The sequence below is a fragment of the Pleurodeles waltl genome, chromosome 4_2, assembly GCF_031143425.1.
Source record: "Pleurodeles waltl isolate 20211129_DDA chromosome 4_2, aPleWal1.hap1.20221129, whole genome shotgun sequence".
NCBI lineage: Eukaryota > Metazoa > Chordata > Amphibia > Caudata > Salamandridae > Pleurodeles > Pleurodeles waltl.
The window spans coordinates 968,342,192-968,358,438 of record NC_090443.1 but is presented as its reverse complement, the minus strand read 5'-3'; the positions used below and the strand labels follow the sequence as shown (position 1 = coordinate 968,358,438).

At 44.3% G+C, this 16,247-nt stretch overlaps 1 non-coding gene across 1 annotated transcript; it reads left to right on the top strand.

Moving 5' to 3' along the window:
• The first annotated feature begins 14,385 nt into the window (after positions 1 to 14,385).
• On the top strand, positions 14,386 to 14,442 carry LOC138294337 (U7 small nuclear RNA). Its single transcript, XR_011203354.1, has one exon. It is a non-coding gene; the product is annotated as a U7 small nuclear RNA (small nuclear RNA).
• The last annotated feature ends 1,805 nt before the right edge of the window (positions 14,443 to 16,247 follow it).

Below are 16,247 nucleotides of genomic sequence, written 5' to 3'. Positions count from 1 at the left end.
TCACTGGGGGTCCCTGTAGAGTCTGCTTTGAGGCAGAAAGGGCACATAACGAAGGCTGTAATCAAACGCGAACCATTTCCCGCTAATGAAGTGTTTCTGGTTGGCCGTGACATCTCTCAGGACGGGCGGGGCCACAGTCGTAAAATTTGCATATTTAACAAGTCCAACAACATTTTCGTCTTTTGTTTGAATGTCCTAAGTTTTAGTCGCTGAATTCAGTTAATTCTGTTATATGTTATAACTGCAACTCCTTCGCATTCCAACATACGTGAATATATGAAAAACGTCCTAAGAGAATTCGTAGGCCCATATTTATACTTTTTGACGCTAAACTGCGCTAACGCAGTTTAGCGTCAAAATATTTAGCGCCGTCTAACGCCATTCTGAAGCGCCATGCGGGCGCCGTATTTATGGAATGGCGTTAGCCGGCGCTAGCAGACCGGCGCTGCCTGGTGTGCGTGGAAAAAAACCACGTAGACCAGGCAGCGCCGGCGTAGGGGGAAAATGGCGTTAGGGCGTCTTAAAATGGGGCAAGTCAGGTTGAGGCAAAAAAATCGCCTCAACCCGATTTGCGCCATTATTTTCGACGCCCAGACGCCATTTAAATGACTCCTGTCTTAGTAAAGACAGGAGTCATGCCCCCTTGCCCAATGGCCATGCCCAGGGGACTTATGTCCCCTGGGCATGGTCATTGGGCATAGTGGCATGTAGGGGGGCACAAATAAGGCCCCCCTATGCCACCCCAAAAAATTAAAAAATATAAAAATGTATACTTACCTGAACTTACCTGAATGTCCCTGGGGTGGGTCCCTCCATCCTTGGGTGTCCTCCTGGGGTGGGCAGGGGTGGCAGGGGGGGTCCCTGGGGGCAGGGGAGGGCACCTGTGGGCTCATTTTAAGCCCACAGGCCCCTTAACGCCTACCCTGACCCAGGCGTTAAAAAGTGGCGCAAATGCGGGGTTTTTTGACCCGCCAACTCCCGGGCGTGATTTTTGCCCGGGAGTATAAATACAACGCATTTGCGTCGCCGTCATTTTTTTAGACGGGAACGCCTTCCTTGCATCTCATTAACGCAAGGAAGGCGTTCACGCCAAAAAATGACGCTATTTGCCCATACTTTGGCGCTAGACGCGTCTAACGCCAAAGTATAAATATGGCGTTCGTTTTGCGCCGAATTTGCGTCGAAAAAATCGACGATAATTCGGCGCAAACGGAGTATAAATACGGGCCGTAGTCTCTTAACTCACGGATAAAATTGGACAACCCCTTAAACTAACATTGCTCTTTACTATTTGTCCAGTACGCTTTTCTTAAAACAAAAGCTTTTCAAACGTTGTATAATGTAAGAAAAAAAAACAGTTAATGAAGTTGGACAGTTCTTGAAAATGTTTTCTTTTTGTAATGCAGTTCTTATGGTTTTTATATACCAGTAATTATTACTAATTTGTTGTGAAAAACCGTTGAGAAGAGAGGTATCAGTTTGTTTTTCCAAGTTCTTCTAGTGCGCAGTTCTGTTTTCAGAGCTAAGAACATAAATACACTGAAACAAGTTCAGCACAACGAACTAGTTAAACATAAAAATTTCACAATAAATCAACTGGCATGAAATAAATCGATTTGTAAACCGAGGATGATTAAATGACGCAAGATTACCAAGAAATTATAAAATCTCCGCAGGGTTATAATGTCCCAGAAATTTGCGTGGAGTTTGTTGTCAGGGTACAGACCTGCACCACACCATAGGAGTATACAATGGAGTACTGCAGGGCAAAAAAAACCCACAAAAGCAGGGGCACAAGCGGGCAAGATCGTACCAGAAAAAATCTATGCCCTTCAAGAGGCAGCTACAAAAATAGAGGAGAGCTCTGGAAGCCAATCAAGACTTTTTTGGCAGTTTTATATAGCAGAAACGTGGCCTGAGGCATCAGAGCACTTTAAATGAGAATCAGGCATGGCACATTTTTGCACATTTTATGCATGGGCAAATTAAGGGGCATATTTATGAAAAGTGGCGCTGCAATTAATGCAGAGCCACTTTTCTTGCACCCCTTAGCACCCCCTAACGCCACCATGGTAGCGCCGTGTTTACATTACGGCGCACCATGGCAGTAGTTACGGTGACTAGCGTCATCGTTTTTTACACTAGTCCGGCGCTTTGCAGGATTAGCATAATAAATTATGACGCTAACCCTGCAAAGCACCCAGAGGCCCTTTTTAATCAATGGGAGCTTCGTTTTAACGCGGCACTTAGCAGACGTTAAAAAATGCTGATAAAAGTGGCACAAAGGAATGCCATAGATTTATTTGCGGAATTTTTACAGCCCCCCAACATCGGAACATCCCCCTTGTGTACATTATGCCTGGCACAGGAATAATGTGGCGCAAGGGGTTACAAAGTGGCACAATGCTAGCAATGCGCCACTTTGTAAATATGGCACAGCGTTTTTCCCCTTCCAATGCCACATTAGTGTAAAAAATGACGCTAATGTGGAGTTGGAACAGCGCAAGGCTCCATAAATCTGGCACTAAGGGGCATATTTATACTCTGTTTGCGCCCGATTTTTGATGCAAATCTGGCGCAAAGTTAACTTCATATTTATACTTTAGCGCTGGACCTGTCCAACGCCAAATTTATGGAGTATTAGTCACTTTTTGAACGTGAAAACCTACCTTGCGCTAGTGACATGCAAGATAGGCGTTCCCGTGCAAAAATTGACATTAAGGCATGTGCGCCTTATTCATACTCCCGCGTCATTTTGACGCAAAGGAGGGAGCGGGCATCAAAAAATGGCACCCAGCCTGATTTGCGCTGTTTTTTAACACCTGGGACAGGGCAGGCGTTAAGGGACCTTTGGGCTCATATCCATGGTCTCCGACCATGGAAGCAGTCAACAGGTGCCATTCCCTGCACACAGGGACACTCCCTGCCACCCTCGCCCACGCCTGGAGGATACCCATTAATGGGGGAACCCATCCTGGGTAAGTGCAGGTAAGTAGAGGTAAGTAATCCTTTGTTTTTTTTTAAGTGGCATGGGGGGGCTATCTTGGGCCCCTCTACATGCCACTGAGCCCAAGGCCATGCCCAGGGGACAGGGGTCCCCTGGGCATGGCCATTGGGCAGGGGGGCATGACTCCTGTCTTTGCTAATACAGGAGTCATTTCCATGGGGGTTGTGCGTCAAAAAATGGCCCAAGTCAGGTTATAGCCAAGATTTATGACTCTAACCTGACTTGCACCATTCTTTGACGCACAACCCCCATTCTTCCCTACGCCTGCGCTGCCCGGTTAGAGTAATTTATTTTGACGCTAACCAGGCCGCAGCGCCGGCTAACATCATTCCATAAATAAGGCACCCGGCTGGCGCATTGGAATGGAGTTAGCCGGCGGTAAAGTTTTTGACGCAAACCTGCGCTGGCGCTGGTTTGCGTCAAAAAGTATAAATATGGGCCTAGGTGATTTATTGATCCTTTTTACCACTTCTGAAGTTGGCATCTGTAGCTGCTAGGCCACATCTCATCCCATTACCTTGTTTCCAGGTTAAAACCTACATTCAACCGTCCCTCTACAAAGTCACTCTCCCCTGGAAAAAAACAGAAGACATCAGGAAAAGAACCACATAGCAAGAGGGGAAGGGCAAAAGCAGCACACCAGCTGGGAAACACATCCATGGCTGAAGTGCATTAACTCCACACTGCAGTAGCTCTACCAGCCAGATTTTTGGGGGCGCTAATTGTCACTCGTTCGACCCCTGGTCCCCAATTTGAATCATTCCGTTCAGAGATAAAATATATACCCATATTACTTTGACCACAGTTTATCTTCATTCAGAATGGTGTTCCTGGTGGATTAGCCTTGCTTCTTCTACCTCAAACTGATGGGAATCATTATTTGACATTTACCTATTGTGGTAGAGGCCCATTCACCTGACTCTTGCTTTTGGCTAATTTTACTGTTGGGCAGGATTACTATTTGAAATTCACATCCAAGGTACTCCAAACTTGTCCATAACTTTACAAGCATTGGAATGACTCCCTGTTTTTCTGTATGCTTGCTGCTGAATACCTGCCCTAGGATCTACTGTGTGCACTGAATTTTCATGCCCTGATGCTGACCCGTAAACACCCAAAGGGTCGAAACGTTTTTGAAAGTCCATGGCAAAAAGACTTCTTGGAATCATATTGGCTACAAGGGAGCATTGAATGAATTTGAACATTATCCATACACGCTCCTTTGGATTGATTCACAAATTGACATTTTGGCATTTCTTGTCATTCACCATTTTTAATTGATCACACTTTTTGTTGGGAATTTTGGTTGTAGCTTGCATCACTTGCACCACATGACCACTCACAGAGCACTATTTTGCTTGCAGACCTTTTTGTTAATTTACATCACGTTAAAAAGATATTATAACCCTCCTGAGACTTTATAATTTCTTGGTAATCTTGCATATAGGTGTATAAAAATAATTGAAAGCAGATAAAGTTCTTTGAAGTTTTGTACATATATTAGGGACACTCTTAATCAGATAGGAGAAATCACTATCTCTGAATTTGGTTTAAATATTTTTTGTGATAATGTAGATTTTCCTAGTAATTTCTGAAATAAGTCTTAATTTTACTAAAGACAAGTAGGCAACCATTATGCTTTACTTTTCTTGCTAGAATTTAATAGCAGCAGTCAAAAATAAATAAATAAACTACAAATCCCATGTGCTGAAGGTTACAAGCCAATAGGAAACAAAACATAGTACGTATTTGACAACCAATCAGAATGATCTATCAAGTATAATGACGTCACTTGACTGCGAACAGCCCTCTTTTCTTGCTAGAGAAGTTAATAAGTATGAAATAAAGGCAAAATAGACAACAAAATAGTTAGGGCCATGATAAATGAAAGAAGCTTATGACAAACGCTCATAAATCCAGGAAACGGTAACTAGTCTGGAGGAACGGAAGCAACTGGATTCCCAAGAAGGTTTGGAGAAGGACCGTCAACATATCTGAATCCAGAAGAACTGACAGCAGAATTATGAGTGAGGAAGGTTGAGAAGGAGTCGGAGCCGCTGTCAGGGTGGGAAAAAAAACAAGAGGTTGAAAACATTGTGGTGGGATAATACTTGCCTCTGTGTCTTTAATAAAATTAAGACTTTCCTTCATAAATGACTAAGAAAATCTACATTTTATATCAAGACCGGAGGCTCTTATTATGCTTATTTAAAGCAAATTAATCACAGTTGAAGAAACATTGTCAAGAGGTTTGCAATAAAATACTCTAAACACATTGTAATTTGACCAATCAGCTGATCTGAGAATGTCCTCCAAGGGGGAACCAGCCCAAGAAGACACTAGCCGGGTGGGGGTGGTGGTAGGGAAGGAGGGGATTGTGGGGCATATTTATACTCCGTTTGCGCCGAATTTGCGTTGTTTTTTTCGACGCAAATTCGACGCAAAACTCCATATTTATACTTTGGCGTTAGACGCGTCTAGCGCCAAAGTTCATGGAGTTAGCGTCATTTTTTGGCGTGAACACCTCCCTTGCGTTAATGATATGCAAGGGAGGCGTTCCCGTCTTAAAAAATGACTCAGAGGCATGTGCGTGGTATTTATACTCCCGGGCAAAAATGACGCCCGGGAGTGGGCGGGGCAAAAAAACCCGCATTTGCGCCTCTTTTTAACGCCTGGGTCAGGGCAGGCGTTAAGGGACCTGTGGGCTCTGAAGGAGCCCAGAGGTGCCCTCCCCTGCCCCCAGGGACACCCCCTGCCACCCTTGACCACCCCAGGAGGACACCCAAGGATGAAGGGACCCATCCCAGGGAAGAAAAGGTAAGTTGGGGTAAGTATTTAAAAAAAAAAAAATTTGTGGCATAGGGGGGCCTGATTTGTGCCCCCCTACATGCCACTATGCCCAATGACCATGCCCAGGGGACAGAAGTCCCCTGGGCATGGCTATTGGGCAAGGGGGCATGACTCCTGTCTTTGCTAAGACAGGAGTCATGTTGATGGGGGATGGGCGTCGTAAAAAAATGGCGCAAATCGGGTTAAGACGATTTTTTTGCCTCGACCTGACTTGCACCATTTTTAGACGCCCATACGCCATTTTCCCCTACATCGGCGCTGCCTGGTGTACGTGGTTTTTTTCACGCACACCAGGCAGCGCCGGTCGGCTAACGCCGGCTAACGCCATTCTATAAATATGGCGCCAGCATGGCGCTTCAGAATGGCGTTAGCCGGCGCTAATTTTTTTGATGTAAACTGCGTTAGCGCAGATTAGCGTCAAAAAGTATAAATACGGGCCTGTATACGTCAGAAAATGACGCTAGTTTGATTAGAGGCAAAACAATACCTCTAACCAGACTAGAGCCATTTCCATGCGCACAACCACCAAAAACATGACTCCTGTCTTAGGAAAGACAGGAGCCATGCCCACCAACCTAATGGCCAGCACAGGGGAAAAGTGTCCCTTGGGGATGGCCACTGCACCCTGTGCCATGCGGGGACCCCAAATTAGGGCCCCCAATGGCACTTTAAAAAAACAACTTAAAATACTTACCAATACTTACCCTACTTACCTGGGATGGGGTCCCTGTGGTGGGGGGGTGGTGGTGTTCCTGGGCTTGAGGAGGACACCTGTGAACCCATTCCAAGAAGTTTAGCTATGGGAATGGGTCCACAGGTCCCCTAACGCCTGGTCTGACCCAGGCGTTAAATAATGCTGCAAAGTAAGCTTTGCACCATTATTGAGTCCCTCCTCCCACCCATGCATCTTTTTAGATGGGGGATAAATATGGCGCTATGGGGACAGCACCATTTTTTGGAAGTGAACGCCTACCTTGCATCTCATTGACGCAAGGTAGGTTTACGCATCCAAAAAATGGTGCTAACGCCGATATTGTGACGTTAGACGTGTCTAGCGTCAAAATATAAATATGGAGTTAGGTTTGTGCATAAAAAAAGATACACATTTGGCGCAAACAGAGTACAAATATGCTCCTCAGAACGTAGTCTGCTGTGTGACAATTTGTCAAGAGGCTGTCTTAATTTATTCCAGACATACGTGGCTACGTGCTCATAAGGAGACCACTCTGGAGTTTGCGTGATGGAGAAGTGTAAACATCGTTTTACCCGAAAAATCAAGAATTGTGTCAGTATTATTAATATTTGCCTTTGGTGACTCTCCCAGTTCATTAAAATAAGTTTTACGCCTCTTCTCCACAGGCCCTGACCAGATCAATATGTCTGGATCATCCTTATCATTGTCGGAATCACCCATATCATCATCTGTGTCTCCTAACTGGGTTATTTCAATAGGAAACTTTTGTTTACCAGAAGTGCCAGGCTCAGAAAAGGATTGTAGAAAAGGAGAGTCATTAGGTGAAACCGAATTGTGAGCCACCTGTTTTTTGGCCTTTTTTTGAACTAGTAACTGAGGTATCCTTGGCCAATAATTTTCTCATGGAAGCCTCTAATGTCTTAGAAAAATCAGACATTGAATTTGACACAGCCTTCTGTACAGAATCTTTAATAAATGTATCCAAATTATCTTTAAAGACCTGAGCCTCTTCTTCCTCAGATAAAAATGTCCATATTTAATGAGACATATAATTATTAATAATAAGGATGAGGGCACCACATAGTTAAAGAGAATGTCAGAGGAAAAAATTAACTGAACCGAACAGGTTAAATCAATCCAAAGGGAAAGCGGTGGTCCAGAGGATGGGACACACGAACAAGGCGTGTTTAGGAATAATCCAGAAAACAGCCTGATAGAGGCTGTTGTCAGCGAGGGAAAACGCAGAGTCAGAGGTCGTCGAGCAGGAAAACAAGGCAATTACAAACGGTCGGGAGGAACGCGGTCAGGCAATAAGAGGAGAAAAATCCTCACAGGCAAGCGCTGATGCAGAAGACGATAGAGCGCAGCAAATGTTAAGGAACCTTCTAAACGAGGCGAAGAGCACTGAGCGCAGCGCACTCTGTCAACCGAATGCGCACCGCTCAAAAGTATTGTGCTCAAAGTGGAAGATTGATAAAAATAGATTAATAACCACAAACTGAAAATACATATAAATGTCAGTGATACAATACAAAATGCACAATTATAATGAACAGTGGTAAAAAGGTAATACTAATTTGGACTTGATCAGCAAGAAAAGAGGACTTGTTGCTCCCAGTCAAGTCATTTATATTTGGACCTTCATGTGATTAGTCGTTTTACCTTTATGACAGACAACGTTTTGTAGTTCTCCAGCTTGGAATGCTGGGAGTTATAGTTTTTATCTTGGCAGCTATTTAAATAAATACAAGAAAAAATAGCATAATAGGAGGCTCTGGATCCTGTATTAAAATTCACAATTGCGGTTAGCAACAGCACATCCTATTCGGCCCAGACGGGCTGTCATTGCCAAGTTCGAGCTTAGCCACTTCACCTAAAACAGTATTTATCAGCTGCAGCAGCGCGTGGGGAACTCTACAGCCAATGAGCAGTTTGGAATTTGTGCAGCGTTATAGGATTGGCTGAGCTGCACCAATCTTACATCATTTTACAAACTACAAGCTCTTCTCACTCCCAGAGGGCTGCTAGAATATGTATTGTTTAGTGGTGGGTTTATTTCTTGTGCAACCCAGAAGTACTGAAACAAAAATATTAATAACGGACATCAAAAATTAGGCTGAATTCATGGACGGTCTTTTTAAATACCGTACAGGCGATCACCATAGTGCACAGGCGTGTAGTATGTCATTTTGTACTTGCGACTCGAATGGCCTGACACATCTTTCTTGTGTGGGCCGCCGGTTTTCTTGCAATACACAATAGTCTGGCAAAGAAATCTCCCAAATCATGCACAGTAAGTAACTACGACCTCTAGCGATTTTGCTACAAGTTAGCTGGAGTTATTGGATAGTGGTATACAGTCCTAATACTCATCTGTAGGATGTTTGTTTGCAACCATAGGAAGTTAGTCGGTGGTCGCTGCAGTGCGACTGCAAAAACAAGCAAAAAAAAGTTCCATAAAACACATAGTAAAGATAACCACTGTAAAGAGATTGTCCTTGGCCGCTGCACTGGGGTACGGATAAACATAAAAGGGGGCATGACAAATGCATGGCAGAAACAAATAGAAACAAAGCTTACCAGAGTGACAAATTAACAAGCCAATCACAAGTCTATGGACTGGCATAACGCCCACAGACTAATTAAAGCAAGGCGAGAGATAGCGCATGCGCGTTGCCTATGCTCGACCTAAAAAATTAATAACGTTAAGACGTAGCTAGGCGACGGTAGGAACTTGTAAATCTGCCCTTTTGGTGCCGGTTAGCGTTGTGACGCTAACCCAGAGCAAAGTGTAAATCTCACCCGTCATATTCTTATCTCTGGGGAGCATCATACAACAGCAGGGTCGTTTGTTTTTCTCAGGCGCCCATCGTGTTAATAGGTTACAGTCCAGGTGAAAAAGCTGAGTCTGCGAGGGGAGACCGCGGCTGAGTAACAAACTTGCAAACATCCGTGCAGTCAGCAGTAAAAGGATGCAGCACCGCAGGCTGTCACTGGGGCTCCCTGTAGAGTCTGCTTTGAGGCAGAAAGGGCACATAACGGAGGCTGTAATCAAACGCGAACCATTTTAAGACAAGACCGTAGACTCCTATTATGCAATAGTCTTTTCTTTAGTTTTAATAGCAGCTCCAGTCAAGATCAACTACAAGTCCCATAAGGCAAACAACGAGCAGCCAATGGGAAAACAAAAGTAGTTCCTAGAAATGCACCAATCACAGTCGTATCCATGAAATAATACCCATCTTGACTGAGAACAACTCTCTTTTCTTGCTGCTCCTCAGTCAAGATAAGTATTATTTTGCTTCTTCTTTAATTAATATAGTAGCGCGTTACCTACATACGCTCGGTGTTTCCATGTGTCACATGTTTATTGGTGCCTGTTGTCGGCTCGTCAGCCGCATTCATTTATTTGTGCTGGCGTCGCGCGCGGTTCGGTAACGGTCACTTTGACCGTTTGTCTCTCTTCAGCGCACGTAGGCTTTTTCAGCCTTTGCATGTTGAAAAGACACTCGTGCTTACCTCGGCTCGAGGTCGGAACTCTCCTGCTGCGCTCCGGTTTTAGTGCTCGCCCTTTGAAGCCGGTCTCCTCACTGTTTGCTTCCCGAGCTCCTGGCTCAGTTTTCTCAATAATCCCCGCCCGTAGGCAGAGCCGGACATCTCTTTTTCCTCTCTTTGAGAGAGGGTTAACCCTTGCCTGCCCATACTAAGTGTGTTCAGCTCAGCCATTACCATGGACAGTACTCAGTCACAATTATCTCATGAGGAGGAGGAAGACGTCCTGAAGGAGCATTTAAATGATTTTATTCAGACTTCTGTGGATCAGGCTATGGCTGCCTCTTGGCAAATACTTTCAAAAAATTGAGAGAACTCTGTGGTAAATATTGTGTCCAAGACCATGCTGGCCCATTCTGCGGGGGAAAGCAGAAAGCGTCAAATCCCTTCAAAAAATGCAAAAGCGACGCTAACTGGAAGTGACAGTGTTTCACGCATGGCGGAGGATGTGGTTCCTCAAGGGCCTCCTAGCAAGGAGGGGTTAATAGCTAAGTCTGTACAGAAATGCATGGTCAAAACTCAACACATTTCGTCCCCTATTAAAATAACAAACATTTTGGACACAGATGACGAAATGAACGACCCTGACTCGGATGCGGATAGTTCCGACAAAGACGTTGGAGAGTGGTTCTCCCCTCCTCCACTCAAAAAAGCCAAACATTCTTCAGGGTCCACCACTATTCTTGATTCAGAGGGGGTTCCTATGTTTGACCCTTGTGATATTCAACACCCAAATTCCACAGAGTGGGTCCCCTCAGATCATGTGGCGGACTACGTCACTGCCAGACTCCAAACCCCCCTGGATAAACAGGTCCGGGCGAAATTGAAATCAGAGTGTCCCCGCCCTGCTTTGTCTTCTAAAATAACAGCGACACCAGCGATTGACTCTTCACTCCTTACGTTTTTTACTAGATATGGCAAAGACCCCCGTAAAGGGGTAGATAAAGCTTGGTCCACGTGCCAAGATAAACTTTTGGACATTGCGGGTCCCTTGAGGCGCACGGAGGAAAGGACTCCTACTCAAGCTGGACCCAAAACTGGCTAACCTAGCTGGTTCAGATCCGGGTGTAAAAGTGGAAGGCTTGCTGTTTGGTGATTCGTTCATCAAGGAGCTCAGCAAGTATGTGACTACCTTCTCCTCATTGGACAAGGCGCAGCAATCATTAAAAAAGATGTTTGCCTCTCGGGTTTTCACCAGGGCCGGCAGAGGTAGGAACCGCTTTGTCGGCCGATCCTACGCCAACCAAGGTTCCCGTGGTCCCTATCAGAACACCTATCAAGACTACAGGCCTCAATTCTATCCCCAAAGAATCAGAGGCTTCAGGGCTAAGGGAGGCCGTAACACCAGGAACGCTGCACAACTCGGTAAGTCAGACTTCCTTTACTCCTGTGGTGGGGGTCGCATTGCTCAATGTCTGTCAAAATGGGAAGATCTTACAAAAGATCCTTGGGTTTTAAACACAGTACAAGGTTATGGTATAGAACTCTTTTCCGAACCTTTTCAAGAGAATTTTCCTCCCCCTCTTCAATTTTTGCATCAAATGACAAATTTAATTTCGTTAGAAGTCCGGTCTCTTTTGCAAAAACAGGCGATTATTCCTTGTTCACTAGATTCTTCAGGTTTCCTCAGCTCCGTTTTTCTAGTTCAGAAAAAGAACAAAAAGATGCGTCCAGTCATCAATCTGAAACAGTTCAATCAGTTTGTTCTTTATCAGCATTTCAAGTATGGAGACCATTCTTCATCTCAGAGATACTCTACTACTAGGAGATTGGTTGGTAAGATTGGATCTTCAGGATGCTTACCTTTCGGTCGCCATTCATCTCGCCTCGCAGAAGTTTCTTCAATTCCACTGGGCAGGTCAGAACTTTTGTTTCACCTCTCTTCCCTTCGGCCTTTCCTCCGCCCCGTGGTGCTTCACAAAGCTAATTAAGCCAGTGGTGGCTTTTCTCAGAGCTCGAGGCATCTGCCTGGTGATTTACTTAGACGACATTTTGTTCATGAGCCAGAGTCGCACCTTGCTACTGTCTCAAGTTCGTCTTGCTTGCACTCTGTTGGAGGATCTGGGTTTTATCGTAAATTACGAAAAACCTTCCTTGGATCCGGTTCAACAAATCGAGTTTCTAGGTTTTTTAGTAGATTCCGTATCAGCTACTCTCCTTCTACCGTCATCAAAGATCAAATCCATAAAGTCCGAAATTCTTCTGATCCTTCGCAGTTCCTGTATATCCCTCAGATCTCCTTTTATCTTGATTCCCAGAGTACTGGCACAAGTCAGACGTCAACAAGCTTCTATAGTCCTCATAGTCCCTTACTGGCACTCCCAGGTGTGGTTCCCTTCACTCCTGGAACTGTCAGTCGAATCCCCGATTCTGATACCCTCCTTACCAGACCTCCTGACCAATCACCAAGGCCTCCGTCACAGTCTAATTCTTCAAGAGTCCCTGATCTTATCGGCTTGGAAAATTTCGGGGAATCCCGATCTAGCTTTTCTATTTCGGCAGAAGCTGCAGCCTTCATTGACCGGGCTACAGCTCCTGGGACAAAGAAGGCTTATAGATCAGCTTGGTCTCTCTGGTGTTGCTGGTGTTTGGGAGACAAGTTGATCCCTTTACAGCGTATGTGTCTTTGATGGTCAACTTTCTGGCGTCGGAAGCCAGTAAAGGTAAGTCCTTCCGTACTATTAATTTATATAGGTCGGCGATTTCTTCTGCTCACGATTACTTTCAAGGAAAGCCTATTGGTGAACACCCGTTGGTCTGCCGTCTGTTAAAGGGAATAAAATTTTCTAATCCGCCAAAACCTAAATACAGTTCTTTATGGGATGTTAATGCAGTACTAAAATTGTTTGTCTCTTGGCCTGCCAATTCTTTGTTATCTTTAAAACAGTTGTCATCTAAGCTGGCTATGCTTTTATGTTTGGTGTCTTTCAAACGGTTATCCGATGTTAGAGCTCTGGATGTTGCCGCTCGCTATTTTACCCCCTCCGGAGTCCTGTTTAATGTATTGAGACGTACCAAAACTAACCTCTCTTCAGTTTTTTACCCCTTTTTTCCCGATCATCCCAAACTCTGTGTGGGTCAATGTTTAAAAGCTTATGAACAACGGACAGCCGATCTGAGAAACTCCTCTTCTACCCAATTGTTAATCTCCTTTAGGAAACCTTACAATCCTGTGTCTTCTCCTACTTTGGCCCGCTGGGTCCGCTGGATTATGTCTTTAGCTGGTATTGATACCTCGGCTTTCGGAGCGCATTCAGCTAGAGGAGCCATGGCGTCCAAAGCTTTTTGGGCGGGTTCTCGTTTAGAGGATATTCTCAGGTCGGCTGACTGGTCTAATGATAATGTCTTCAAAGTATTTTATTGTAAACCAATTCAACATGCCTCTTTAAATGTGATTGAATAGCTTTAAAATTGCATAATAGGAGCCTCCGGTCTAGTCATAAAATATAGATTTTCCTAGTAATTTATGAAGGAAAGTCTTAATTTTATTAAAGACACAGAGGCGAGTATTATCCCGCCGCTACAAATTCTAACTCTGTGATTTTGTTACCCCCCCCCTTTTAGCTTCTACTTCAACACAGCAAACCTCTTCATAGAGATTCTTTATGTACGGTGTCCTCTCCGGTGGTTCCTTTCAAGGACTATCAAGGGACGGATCGTCAAAACCTGCTGGTCTTCCTCCAGAGACTTTTGTTCTATTTACAAGAAGTTTTCTCGCTCTGTTTGGCGCTTTGTATTTTTTGTATTATTATACCATTGTTTACTTCTCATTGAGTTTCGCACAAGAAAAGAGGGCTGTTCTCAGTCAAGATGGGTATTATTTCATGGATACGACTGTGATTGGTGCATTTCTATGAACTACTTTTGTTTTCCCATTGGCTGCTCGTTGTTTGCCTTATGGGACTTGCAGTTGATCTTGACTGGAGCTGCTATTAAAAATAACGAAAAGACTATTGCATAATACTCGCCTCCGTGTCTTTAATAAAATTAAGACTTTCCTTCATAAATTACTAGGAAAATCTACATTTCCCGCTAAAGAAGTGTTTTTGGTTGGCCGTGACATCTCTCAGGATGGGCGGGGCCGCTGTCGCAAAATTTGCATATTTAACAAGTCCAACAACATTTTCGTCTTTTGTTTGAATGTCCTAAGTTTTAGTAGCTGAATTCAGTTAGTTCTGTTATAACTGCAACTCCTTCGCATTCCAACATACGTGAATATATGAAAAACGTCCTAACAGAATTCGTATTCTCTTAACTCTCGGATCAAATTGGACAGCCTATCAAATTAACATTGCTCTTTACTATTTGTCCAGTAGGCTTTTCTTAAAGAAAAGCTTTTGAAACGTTGTATAATGTAAGAAAAAGAAACAGTTAACGAAGTTGGATTGTTCTTGAATATGTTTTCTTTTTATCTTGCAGTTCTTATGGCTTTTAAATACTAGTAATTATTACTAATTTATTGTTGTGAAAAACCGTTGAGAAGAGGGGTATTCATTTGTTTTTCCAAGTTCTCCTAGTCTGAAAGCTGAGATTTAGTCCAATAAGTACAATGCTGTGTGCCGAGTTCTGTTTTCAGAATTAAAAACATAAATATACTGAAACAAGTTCAGCACATCGAACTAGTTAAACATAAACATTTCACAATAAATCAACTGGCATGAAATAAATCGATTTGTAAACCGAGGAAGTTTAAATGACGCAAGATTACCAAGAAATTATAAAGTCTCAGCAGGGTTATAATGTCCCAGAAATTTGTGTGGAGTTTGCTGTCAGGGTACAAACCTGCACCACACCATAGGAGTAGACAATGGAGTACTGCAGGGCAAAAAAAACCACAAAAGCAGGGGCACAAGCGGGCAAGATCGTACCAGAAAAAATCTAAGGCTTTCAAGAAGCAGCTACAAAAATAGAGTCGAGCTCTGGAAGCCAATCAATACTTTTTTGGCAGCTTTATACAGCAGAAACGTGGCCTGAGGCATCACAGCGCTTTAAATCAGAATCAGGCATGGCACATTTTTGCACATTTTAGGCATGGGCAAATTTAGGGGCATATTTATGAAAAGTGGCGCTGCACTTAGTGCAGTGCCACTTTTCTTGCACCCCTTAGCACCCCCTAACGCCACCATGGTAGCGCCGTGTTTACAATACGGCGCACCATGGCAGTAGTTAGGGTGACTAGCGTGATAGTTTTTTACACTAGTCCGGCACTTTGCAGGATTAGCATAATAAATTATGACACTAATCCTGCAAAGCACCCAGAGGTCCTTTTTAATCAATGGGAGCTTCGTTTTAACGCCGGCACTTAGCAGACATTAAAAAATTCTGATAAAAATGGCGCAAAGGAATGCCATAGATTTCTTTGCGCAATTTTTACAGCCCCCCCAACATCGGAACATCCCCCTCGTGTACATTATGCCTGGCGCAGGAATAATATGGAGCAAGGGGTTACAAAGTGGCACCATGCCAGCATTGCGCCACTTTGTAAATATGGCACAGCGTTTTCCCCCTTCCAATGCCACATTAGTGTAAAAAATGACGCGAATGTTGAGTTGGAACAGCGCAAGGCTCCATAAATCTGGCACTAAGGGGCATATTTATACTCTGTTTGCGCCGGATTTGCGTCAAAATTTTTGATGCAAATCCGGCGCAAAGTTAACTTCATATTTATACTTTGGCGCTGGACCCGTCCAGTGCAAATTTATGGAGTATGAGTCATTTTCTGTACGTGAAAACCTACCCTGCGCTAATGACATGCAAGGTAGGCGTTCATTTTGACGCACATGAGGGGGCGGGCCTTAAAAAATGGCGCCTAGCCTGATTTGCACTGTTTTTTAACGCCTGGATCAGGGCAGGCGTTAAGGGACCTGTGGGCTCATATCCATGGTCTCTGACCATGGAAGCAGTCAACAGGTGCCATTCCCTGCACACAGGGACACTCCCTGCCACCCTCGCCAACCTGGAGGATACCCATGGATGGGGGAACCCATCCTAGGTAAGTGCAGGTAAGTAGAGGTAAGTAATCTTTTTTTTTTTTTTTTAAGTGGTATAGGGGGGCCTATCTTAGGCCCTCCTACATGCCACTGTGCCCAATGTCCATGCCCAGGGGACAGAAGTCCCCTGGGCATGGCCATTGGGCAGGGGGGC